Source organism: Nerophis lumbriciformis, linkage group LG24 (assembly GCF_033978685.3).
Source record: "Nerophis lumbriciformis linkage group LG24, RoL_Nlum_v2.1, whole genome shotgun sequence".
NCBI classification, from domain to species: domain Eukaryota; kingdom Metazoa; phylum Chordata; class Actinopteri; order Syngnathiformes; family Syngnathidae; genus Nerophis; species Nerophis lumbriciformis.
The window spans coordinates 16,213,798-16,226,645 of NC_084571.2; the positions used below are offsets into that span (position 1 = coordinate 16,213,798).

The 12,848-nt window shown below is 41.9% G+C and overlaps 1 protein-coding gene across 4 annotated transcripts in view; it reads left to right on the top strand.

The window, feature by feature from the left end:
* LOC133620300 (oxysterol-binding protein-related protein 7-like) overlaps positions 1-12,848 on the top strand; it is a 99,843-nt gene that overhangs the window by 16,841 nt on the left and 70,154 nt on the right. For 2 of the 4 annotated variants that reach the window (XM_061981670.1, XM_072915969.1), the window contains exon 1: positions 5,750-5,790. The exons of 1 other annotated variant lie outside the window; for it this stretch is intronic. The gene's annotated coding sequence lies outside the window, so the exon portion shown is untranslated. Of the gene's footprint in view, positions 1-4,341; positions 4,379-5,749; positions 5,791-12,848 lie in introns of those variants that run through there. One more of the 4 variants, XM_061981669.1, reaches the window with a different exon arrangement.

The window sequence follows — 12,848 nt, forward strand, 5'->3', positions numbered from 1 at the left end:
CTTTAGCGGCTTCTCGAACTTCTTCAGTGCGTAATAGCAACAGAAATTCCGCAAAGGTAGGTGGCGTTACTTTGCGTTGTTTCAGCTGCAATTTTGCAATTAGTGAATCGCCCCAGCAGTCTCGGCAGAATTGGTTCAGCAGGAAGCGGTCTGTTTCTGCAACTGCAGCTCCTCCCCTCTTCACTGCCAGATTTAGAGCGACCTGCAGGCGTTGTAAGTAAATCGAGGGTTTCTCACCGGCGTCCTGGAAAGTATCCATAAATTTGGCATACAGTTCATCACCGTCCTGGACCGTCCCATAGGCGGAGTCAAGTATTTGCAGGTAAGTCGCAGGAGGTGTGTCAGCTTGTAGATGCTTTACCATGTCGGCAGCCGGTGGCAGAAGACTCAAATATTTTACGGGACCGCTGCAGATCTGACACAGATGGATCTTTCAGGAGGAGATCTACCCCCGAACGCCATGTATCATAGTCCGATTCATGTTGGGGTCTTGGTGATCTCCCAGAAAACGCCCTGAGTCGGTGTGATGAGAGATGCATTGAAGTTTCATCATTCTTGACTATGTGTTCCACAACATAGCGTTGGATTTCGGGTGGGTTCAAATTAGGATGAGGTGCAGGTCCTGGTGTGTGCTGAGGTTGTGCGTCAAAGCGGAGATTTGGCTGTGCAGCTGGACTTTGGATCGGGGTGCTGGCTCCAAGATTCTCAGTGGGTGCCTGGGTTCCACCATCTTCCTCCGGAGGAGCTTTCACTGCCCCAGCCATTGCGTCCAGCCCAGGGATAGATTGGCCAAGCAGAGACACCACATTATTAAAAACCACAGCGTAGGCTTTCCCTGTGATCCTAGCTAAGTTGTGCAATTCAGCGAGGTAGACTTCCGTTTGCTGTTTGCCCAACAAATCTGCACAAAACATGGACAATTCTTGAATTTCATGCGGTTTATCGGATTCGCAAAAGCACGAATGTGGCAATGTTTTACGTAATTCATCCATAGCTTTAGCGGAATCATATTCTACGATAAGCACTTTACGGAGTGTGAAAGTAAATCTATCACAAAATTTAGTTTTTACAATTTTGACAAAAACTCGAGAATTTCATTGGCAACTGCACCTTTTACAACATCTCTCACTATAACAGCGTTTGGTACTTCAATACCGAGTTCCTCCAATACTTCCATGTCCACAAAATGTTCAATATATGTACACAAAAACAATAGCAACCAGTTCTGTCCAAAAAAAACTCTCCTGGCTAGCTCGCCACTTATGTAACAGGTAGGTTAGCTAGTATAGTAGATGTTCTCAATATTTGGGCTAATCAGAAGTCCAGATTACGACTCGGAGAGAGTAGGACAGACACAATTAAATGCTTTAAATTATACTGGTGTTATTTAAATATGTACAGTGCAACAAATAGTGGACATACATTGATAGGAATGGCCATTCAAAACAAAAGAAAAAAACAGCAAGGGTTTAGGTAATTCATAACAGATAGTATCAAAAGTTCTTAAAGGTCATATGAGACTGATTGCAGTCCATATGCGCATTAAGAGTTCATACGGCCACATGGTTTGGGGTTGTGGATATGGCAGTTTGTAGTGAGAGTTCAGTTTATGGGCAGGGTGTGTATGAGGTAGTGCAAAGGGCCGCAGAGCAATGAGGTGCGAGGCAAGGGGTTCGGCTATAAGCCGCCTACCGGCCCGACCAGTGCAGGTGGAGTTCAGGGGTTGAGAGGTGGAGATCCTTGGGCTCAGGCTCGAGGCCTATCTACAGCTCGCCATCCAAGACTTAGGGACCTGGCCATCTCGGCTTAATATCTTATCATCGACACACTCTCGTCGCAACACGTCCCTGATGTTCGGCACCGGCTTCATATGTCCCCAGGCTTAGCCACCGCACCTGGCAGCCATCTTGGAATGCTGGATTTTATAGAGCGCGATTGGCTGCAGCGGGTCACGTGAGTGCGTGTGTTAAACTCGCGAGATTAAACGTGGAAACGGCGCAGTTAATATGAGGAGATGCCATGAGAGGAAATATGGCTTATTTCCCACCCGTGTTCCACCTTACCGAGTACTATAATTAAATTGATTAAATCATGATTGTCAATGAACGCTCCTAAAATAACAGAAACCACATCAAGCTTCATAAACAAACCAATCCTTAAACACATTTTTTCAACTTCCACCCAAAAGGATGACACAATATGACAATACCAAAACAAATGCAGGGTGGATTCAGACTCCTGACAACAAAATCGGTAGTCATCTGATTCTGTCATATTCCATAATTTTAACATTTTCCCCGTGGGTAAGAAGTTATAAATAATTTTAATTTGAAAATAACGATTTTGCACATCGATAGTAGTTTTATAGATTAGTTTGAAATGGCACCCCACGGCAATGGGCAGTCAAAAAAGTCCTCCCATTTTCCATATGTGTCGTATGGGGCAGCCTTCAAAGATTTCTTTATTAAATAAAAATTATATATTTTTCTATTTATTTTGGTTCCTTTTTGCCAACTAGAATTTCTTATTAGAGGTTTACAAACTAATAATGTAGTAGTTCCATAATTTATTATTTGTTTCCATCTTTTCCCAATTACTCCAGTTAGTTGATTAAATGAAAAGCTTGAGCATGCATCACCATACATAGTTCTAAATTCATCATACTTCATAATTTTACCATTCTCATTGATAATATCCATCCATCCATTTTCTACCGCTTATTCCCTTTGGGGTCGCGGGGGGCGCTGGAGCCTATCTCAGCTACAATCGGGCGGAAGGCGGGGTACACCCTGGACAAGTCGCCACCTCATCGCAGGGCCAACACAGATAGACAGACAACATTCACACTCACATCCACACACTAGGGCCAATTTAGTGTTGCCAATCAACTTATCCCCAGGTGCATGTCTTTGGAAGTGGGAGGAAGCCGGAGTACCCGGAGGGAACCCACGCAGTCACGGGGAGGACATGCAAACTCCACACAGAAAGATCCCGAGCCCGGGATTGAACCCAAGACTACTCAGGACCTTCGTATTGTGAGGCAGATGCACTAACCCCTCTGCCACCGTGAAGCCCCTCATTGATAATATCATTGACAAAAATGATTCATTTTTCAAACATATTTTTCCAAAAGAAAGGCTTTCCATTTATTACAATATTAGATTTCATCCATATTATCTGCTGCAAAATATCATCTCTTTTTTTCTGGTACATAAAATTGAAAACACCACCATGAGTGGATTGTTTCCTTTATGGACCCTGCCATGTTTCCCAGCAGACTCTCTGCATAAGAAAAATGGAAGGAAACAATTTATTTTGATACAGTACATGTTTTTTGTCCAACAGGACACTTGTGTAACACTCAGTGTTTAAATACATCTTTGGAACAATTGATGCTTTTAAAGACAGACACATAGCTTCAAGGTTGAGAAGTTTCAGGCCACCATATTCATACTCATTGTACAAAACCTTTCTTTTAATCTTTTCTGGTTTGCCGTCCCAGACAAAATCGAAGACCCTCCGCTCATAAATCTTTAAAAAGTTTTATGATGGAGCTGGTAATGACAAAAACAAATAAACAAATTGAGGAATAATTAATGAGTTGACAATAGATATTTTACCATACAAGGTTAAGGATTTCCCTTTCCATAATTGCATAATTTTGTCCAGCTTTCTTAGTCGATTATCATAATTTACTGAGCCTAGATCTTCCAGATTCTCTGGGACAACAACACCAAGTATATTAACTGGTCTATCTGTCCACAAAACAGGCACTTTGCAATCCATTCGAAAGGACGTTTCCTTTAGATTTACGATCCTTAATATTTTACATTTATCATAATTAAGCTTAAGCCCAGATTGCTGTGAAAATATGTCCAAAAGATCAAGATGGTTCCGCAAACAATGAGGATTGGGGCTGATAAAGAAGCTTGTATCGTCTGCATACATTGTTATTTTACTTTCAATATTGTTATTAAAAAGCCCTTCAATATTTTTATTCAATCTAACTTTAATCGCCAATATTTCCATAGCAACAATAAATAAGTATGGAGACAAAGGGCACCCTTGTTTTAGACCTCTTAATAGCGGTATTGTCCCAGAGATGTATCCATTATTAATAATTCTACAGTTAGTTTTTTTATATAGCGTCTTGATCCAGTGTAATAAGGAGTTGCCAAAATTGAAAAAAACTAAGCTTTTACAAATAAAATCTAGGCTAATTTTGTCAAATGCCTTCTCCAGGTCAGTTACAAAAATTAATCCTCTTTTATTTTCCATAATATAATTTTCTATAATTTCTAATAACAGTCTAATATTGTTTCCTATGTTTCTTCCTTGTAGGAAACCTGATTGATCTTGGTGGTTGGGGACCACTGAGGTAAACAACCAACAGTATGTCAGAAAGCTAGCTAAAACGGTACACTTATTCATAATATAGTATACATTTTAACTGACCTTTATTTGACTATTTTTGTCTTTTTTTAGGTGGCTAAAATATGCGGTGCTGCTGACCGCCGTCTAACGTTACGTGTGATATATTGACTAACGTAACCCTGCTTAAAAAAAAAATCACTGAACAAAAAGTATGAATAAGGTAGTGAACTGCAACAGATTCCCGTGTTTGCAATAACGTTATAACGTTAGCAGTGAGTTTACAGCCTCACTGATTTAACTACACAGCAAATAAAAGTCACGTTACTTAGCCAATAAACGTTATCTTACATTCAAAACTTACCGTTCTTTGTGCAACTTCAAATGCCGGACGAAGTTGGAAGTTGTTGCCTCTCCATCAGTCATTTTCGAACCGCATGTGTTGCATACTGCAAACCGTTTTGTGGTGACCACCTCGTAATTTTTATACCCAAACGAAATTATTTTAGGTATCATTTTTTGTTCACTGGCGTGTGGTTTGGACATGTCTTCTTCGTTGGTTGTCCTGCAATTTGATTGGATGAATGCTGTGTGATGAAAACAAAGTAGATCTAATTTGATTGGCTGTTGTACTGACAGCACACCAGCTGACACACGCAACGCTGATAGACAAGTACACAATGAAAAATACGGAGCGCTCCCGAATAACTTTTTCATCTTTGGGTTTTGGGGAAAGTAGCAAGTCATGTCAAGTCATGTCAATTCAAAAGGCTCAAGTCCAAGTGAAGTCACAAGTCATTGATGTTAAAGTCTAAGTCGAGTTGCAAGTCTTTTTACATTTTGTCAAGTCGAGTCTAAAGTCATCAAATTCATGACTCGAGTCTGACTCGAGTCCAAGTCATGTGACTCGAGTCCACACCTCTGGCTAACAGTAGCATCAGCTAGCTGGATAAAGTTATCTAACTGGATAACAACAACATTAGCTAATGTTAGCGTTAGCTGACTGGCTATCATTAGCATTATCTAACTAGTTATTGTGAGCATGAGCTGTGAGAAAATGTTTTTTCCAGTCTTCAGTAAATAAATAAAAGTGACTTTAGTGTTCTTTCAAGTCTAAAGTTTTCAGCAACTTAGTCTTTAGTATTGTAATACTTTAAGTACTTGTAGAGTACAATGTTGATGTATTCTGTGTACTTTGTGTATTTCTGTAATGAAGAGTGGTTCACCTTCTGACAAACTTGCTGGTTTCCTACATAGTCGTTATTCTCGTTTGGTCGTCATGGCGACAGAGCCTGTTCTCTTGGCCCCGCCCACATACCTGCCTGGAACACTCATCTGTCTGACAGGACCCAGGTGTGTCTTAGTTTTGGTCCAGAAGAGAGTGTGAGGAGGTTGAACACGGCAGGAAGAACTTCTCAGGTGTGTTCTTGTCTCCTACTCCCTCATAATTATTATCACTTTGAAGTACTTTGACTGAAGTATTACTTCAAATACTCGGTCAAAGTTCCTACAGGGACGCTACAAGAGGGCCAATACTGCAGTTTTAAAGACAGTACTTATTTGTGTACGTACTTTGTACTTGTACTCATCTTTTTGTACTTCTAGTACTTTGTTGTATTTGACTTACTGTAGTATTTCAGTACTTGAAATGACAGACTTTGTGAAACAAGCTGCAGTTAAGCTAGTAGCATGTTATATGCTGTTAGCAATGTTAGCATTTCATATATTAGTAATGTTAGCATGTCATATGTTAGCAATGTTAGCATTTCATATGATATTAGTATTGTTAGCATTTTATATGATTTTAGCAATGCTGGCATTTGATATGATACTAGCATTTCATATATTAGTAGTGTTAGCATGTCATTTGATGTTAGCATTTCATATACTAGCATTTCATAAGATATTAGTAATGTTAGCATGTCATATGATGTTAGCATTTCATATGCTGTTAGCAATGTTAGCATGTCATCTGTTGTTACCAATGTTAGCATGTCATGTTAGCAATGTTAGCATATCATATGTTAGCATTTTTAGCATATCATGTAATTTGCAATGTTAGCATTTCAAATGATATTAGTAATGTTAGCGTGTCATATACTGTTAGTAATGCTAGCATGTCATACGCTGTTAGTATTGTTAGCGTGTTATATGCCGCTAGCAATGTTAACGTGTTGTATGCCACTAGAAATGTTAGCGTGTCATATGCTGTTAGCAATGTTAATGTCGTATGCTGTTTGCAATGTTAGCGTGTCATATGCCGTTAGCAATGCTAGCGTGTAATATTCCGTTAGCAATGTTAGCATGTCATATGCTGTTAGTAATGTTAGCGTGTCATATGCTGTTAGTAATGTTAGCGTGTCATATGCTGTTAGCAATGTTAGAGTGTCATATGCTGTTAGCAATGTTATCATGTCCATTTGCTGTTAGCAATGTTAGCGTGTCATATGCTCTTAGCAATGTTAGCGTGTCATATGATAGCAATGTTAGATTGTCTATATGCTGTTAGCAGTGTTAGCGTGTAATATGCCGTTAGCAATGTTAGCGTGTCATATGCCGTTAGCAATATTAGCGTATCATATGCTGTTATCAATGTTATGTCTATTTGCTGTTAGCAATGTTAGCGTGTCATATACTGTTAGCAATGTTAGCGTGTTATATACCGTTAGCAATGTTAGCGTGTCATATGCTGTTATCAATGTTATCATGTCTATTTGCTATTATCAATGTGTGAATGTTGTCTGTCTATCTGTGTTGGCCCTGCGATAAGGTGGCGAATTGTCCAGGGTGTACCCCGCCTTCCGCCCGATTGTAGCTGAGATAGGCTCCAGCGCCCCCCGCGACCCCAAAGGGAATAAGCGGTAGAAAATGGATGGATGGAATGTTAGCGTGTCTATATGCTGTTAGCAATGTTAGCGTGTCATATGCTGTTCGCAATGTTAGCGTGTCATATGCTGTAAGCAATGTTAGCGTGTCATATGCTGTTAGCAATGTTAGTGTGTCATATGCTGTAAGCAATGTTAGCGTGTAATATGCTGTAAGCAATGTTAGCATGTAATATGCTGTTAACAATGTTAGCATGTCATATGCCATTAGCAATGTTAGCATGTCATATGCTGTTGGCAATGTTAGCATGTCTATATGCTGTTGGGAATGTTAGTGTGTTATATGCTGTTAGCAATGTTAGCATGTCTATATGCTGTTAGCAATGTTAGTGTGTTATATGCTGTTAGCAATGTTAGCATGTCATATGCCGTTAGCAATGTTAGCGTGTCATATGCTGTTAGCAATGTTAGCGTGTCATATGCTGTTCGCAATGTTAGCGTGTCATATGCTGTTCGCAATGTTAGCGTGTCATATGCTGTTCGCAATGTTAGCGTGTCATATGCTGTTAGCAATGTTAGCGTGTCATATGCTGTTAGCAATGTTAGTGTGTCATATGCTGTAAGCAATGTTAGCGTGTAATATGCTGTAAGCAATGTTAGCATGTAATATGCTGTTAACAATGTTAGCATGTCATATGCCATTACCAATGTTAGCATGTCATATGCTGTTGGCAATGTTAGCATGTCTATATGCTGTTGGGAATGTTAGTGTGTTATATGCTGTTAGCAATGTTAGCATGTCTATATTGTGATAGCAATGTTAGTGTGTTATATGCTGTTAGCAATGTTAGCATGTCATATGCCGTTAGCAATGTTAGCGTGTCATATGCTGTTAGCAATGTTAGCGTGTCATATGCCGTTATCAATGTAGCGTGTCATATGCCGTTAGCATGTCTATATGTTGTTGGCAATGTTAGCATGTCTATATGTTGTTGGCAATGTTAGCATGTCTATATGTTGTTGGCAATGTTAGCATGTCTATATGTTGTTGGCAATGTTAGCATGTCTATATGCTGTTGGCAATGTTAGCATGTCTATATGCTGTTGGCAATGTTAGCATGTCTATCTGCTGTTAGCAATGTTAGCCTGTCTATATGCCGTTAGCAATGTTAGCGTGTCATATGCCGTTTGCAATGTCAGCGTGTCATATGCCGTTAGCAATGTCAGCGTGTAATATGCCGTTAGCAATGTCAGCGTGTAATATGCCTTAAGCAATGTTAGCATGTCATATGCCGTTAGTAATGTTAGCATGTCATATGCCGTTGGCAATGTTAGCATGTCTATATGCTGTTAGCAATGTTAGTGTGTTATATGCTGTTAGCAATGTTAGCGTGTCATATGCCGTTAGCAATGTTAGCGTGTCATATGCTGTTATCAATGTAGCGTGTCATAAGCCGTTAGCAATGTTAATGTGTTATATGCTGTTAGCAATGTTAGCGTTTCATATGCTGTTAGTAGTGTTAGCGTATCATATGCCGTTAGCATGTCTATATGTTGTTGGCAATGTTAGCATGTCTATATGCTGTTGGCAATGTTAGCGTGTCATATGCTATTAGTAATGTTAGCATGTCTATTTGCTGTTAGTAATCTTAGTTTGTCATATGCTGTTAGCAATGTTAGCGTGTCATATGCTGTTAGCAATGTTAGCGTGTCATTTGATGTTAGCAATGTTAGCTTGTCTATTTGCTATTAGCAATGTTAGCGTGTCATATGCCGTTAGCAATGTTAACGTGTCATATGCTGTTAGCAATGTTAGCGTGTCTGTATGTTATTAGCAATGTTAGCGTGTCATATGCCGTTAGCAATGTTAGTGTGTCATATGCCGTTAGCAATGTTAGCGTGTCATATGCTGTTAGCAATGTTAGCTTGTCATATGCTGTTAGACTTCCTTTTTATTGTCATTCAAATTTTAACTTTACAGCACAGATAAGAACGAAATTTCGTTACATAAGCTCTTGGTAGTGCAGGATAAAAATGCATTAAGGTGCATATATAAATAAATAAATATATATAAATAATATATACTGTAAATATCAATATAAAATAAATATATATAAATAAATAGTTTACTGTACAGATAAATATATTGCACTTTTTCACATGCGTCAACATTTATGTATGTATGTTATATTGTCTTTTTTATTCCAGTGAGTTGATCCATTTTGGGGGGAGTTGAGGGGATAATTTAATTATGATGCGTTCAAGAGTCTTACGGCTTGAGGGAAGAAGCTGTTACAGAACCTGGAGGTTCTGCTTCGGAGGCTGCGGAACCTCTTTCTAGAGTCCAGCAGTGAAAACAGTCCTTGGTGGGGGTGGGAGGAGTCTTTGCAGATTTTCTGAGCCCCGGTCAGGCAGCGGCTTTTTGCGATCTCCTGGATAGGAGGAAGAGAAGTCCTGATGATCTTTTCCGCCGTCCTCACTACTCTCTGGAGAGACTTCCAGTCTGAGGCATTGCAGGCTCCAGTCCAGAGACAGAGATGCTGTTGGTCAGCAGGCTCTCTATAGTGCCTCTGTAGAATGTGGTGAGAATGGGGGGAGGGAGCTGTGCTCTTTTCATCCCACGCAAAAAGTGCATGTGTTGCTGAGCTCTTTTTACAAGAGCTCCGGTGTGTAGGGACCAGGTTATATTGTCAGTTATCTGCACCCCCAGGAACTTGGTGCTGCTTACCATCTCCACCGCTGTGCCGTTGATGTAGAGTGGAGCGTGGCTGGACTGGTGCTTCCTGAAGTCAACGATGATCTCCTTGGTCTTGTTGACATTCAGAACCAGGTTGTTGGTTCTGCACCAGTCAACCAGATGTTTCACCTCCTCCCTGTAGTCCATGTCGTTGTTGTCACGGATGAGGCCCACTACTGTTGTGTCGTCCGCATACTTCACAATGTGGTTAGTAGTGGACCTGGCGCAGCAGTCATGGGTCATCAACGTGAACAGCAGCGGACTCAGGACGCAGCCCTGGGGGGAGCCGGTGCTCAGGGAGATGGCACTGGAGGTGTTGTTGCCCACTCTCACAGATTGGGGTGTGTCTGTGAGGAAGTCAAGCAGCCAGTTGCATAGGGGGGTACTGAATCCAAGGGGGGCCAGTTTGCTCACCAAGTGCTGCGGGATGATGGTGTTGAATGATGAGCTGAAGTCCAGGAACAACATCCGTGCGTGTGTGTCCTTTCCTTCCAGATGTTCTAAGCTCAGGTGGAGTGCAGAGGAGATGGCGTCCTCTGTGGAGCGGTTAGGGCGATAAGCAAACTGGTATGGGTCGAATGTGGGGGGAAGTCTGGAGACAATATATTCCTTTACCAGCCTCTCGAAGCACTTAATTATGATGAGGGTGAGTGCAACGGGGCGGTAATCATTGAGGGAGGAGATTGTGGGGTTTTTTGGCACTGGAAGGATTGTGGCCGTCTTAAAAAATGATGGTACCACAGCCTGGGTCAGCGAGATGTTGAAGATGTCTGTGAGAACCCCAGCCAGCTGGTCTGCACATCCCTTAAGCACCTTGCCCGTAATGTCATCAGGTCCTGATGCTTTCCGGGGGTTCACTCTCCTCAGGGTTTTCCGGACATCCGCTATATCTAGGTTGAGCGGCTGCTCATCAGGGCGAGGGATGGATTTTCTCGCCGGTGTGGTGTTAAGTGCCTCAAACCTTGCAAAGTAGTTGTTAAGGTCATCTAGGAAGCTGATGCTGTTGTCACAGGGACGGGGCAGCTTTATAGTCCGTGATGACCTGTATGCCCTGCTACATTTTTCTAGTGTTTGTAGGGTTCTCGAAGAAGTCCTGGACTTTCTGACTGTGAGCACGCTTTGCAACCTTAATGGCACGGTTCAGGTTAGCTCTGGCTGATTTTAATGCCACCATGTTGCCAGACTTGAAAGCCATGTTCCGAGCCTTCAGCATTGCGCGTACCTCACTGTTCATCCAGGGTTTCTCGTTGGCCCGTGTGGGGATGTTCTTGATCACACTGACATCCTCCATGCACTTCTGAATGTATGCGGACACAGACTCTGCATACTCCTCCACATGTGTGGTGATTTTCGGTGGCGGCTGCTTTGAACATGTCCCAGTCTGTGGTTTCGAAGCAGTCTTGTAATGCTGACATTGCTCCCTCTTGCCAGGTCATCACCTGCTTCACTGTAGCTTGCTTCCTGATCAGCAGGGGCTTGTATGCAGGAATTAGCATCACAGATAGATGGTCTGAGGAGCCGAGGTGGGGGCATGGTGCAGCTTTATACGCCTGTTTAATATTACTATACACAAAGTCCAATCTGCTTCCACCCCTGGTTGCAAAATTCACATATTGATGGAAATGAGGGAACACTGTTTTCATGTTAGCTTGATTAAAATCCCCTGCCACGATGAAAACTCCCTCTGGATATGTAGTTTGCAGTTCATTGATGGAGCAGTACAAAGCATTCAAAGCTTCTTTGGTGTTAGCACTGGGAGGAATGTACACTGCTGTGAATATCATAGCACTGAATTCCCTGGGTAAATGAAATGGCCTGCATTTTATAGTTAATAGTTCAACATCAGGAGAGCAGTGACGTGATACTATCTTCCCATTGTTGCACCAGTTATTATTGACGTTTATGCAAACACCACCGCCTCGGGATTTACCAGTGAGAGATCTGCTCCTGTCCGCCCGAAACATAGTTAGCCCCTCGATGCTAACTGCCTCGCCCGGAACGGATGATTTCAACCACGTTTCTGTTAGAAATAGGGCGCAGCAGTCTCTCATCTCGCATCTTTTCATCATTTAAATCCAGCTTCAGGTAGTCCAGTTTGTTCTCCGGGGAGCGGACGTTTGAAAGCAGGATGGAAGGAAGCGGCGTTCTGTGGGGATTAGCCTGTAGCTTTGTTGTTAGCCCCGCTCGGCATCCCCGCTTCTGCTTCCGATCACACCGCTTACGTCTCTTCCGTTGACGGTCCCTGCTGGTACTTAACTCCGCTGCGTCAAAGGCCGCTGGATGTAGCCGGCGAAGTATTCCCATGCTAGCGAGGAGGTCCAACGTACACGCATTTTTCAGTCCAAAACGGCCCGATCTATCCACATCCAGAATTGTTTGGCGGTCATATGTGACCACGGAGTGTCCACGCTGTAAGCCAGCCATGAAATTGAAAGAATTGTCCTGTATTTTGGCCAAATTGTTCTATACTACCATGAGCGTCTGCAAGCTGCAGCCCGCCATAAGCTGTTAGCAATGTTAGCATGTCATATGCTGTTAGCAATGTTAGCGTATCACATGCTGTTAGCAATGTTAGCATGTCTATATGCTGTTAGTAATGTTAGCGTGTCATATGCTGTTAGTAATGTTAGCGTGTCATATGCTGTTAGCAATGTTAGCGTGTCATATGCCGTTAGCAATGTTAGCGTGTCATATGCCGTAAGCAATGTTAGCATGTCATATGCTGTTAGTAATGTTAGCGTGTCATATACTGTTAGTAATGTTAGCGTGTCATATGTTGTAAAAAATGTTAACATGTCTAAATGCCGCTAGCAATGTTAGCGTGTCTAAATGCCGCTAGCAATGTTAGCGTGTCTAAATGCCGCTAGCAATGTTAGCGTGTCTAAATGCCGCTAGCAATGTTAGCGTGTCATATG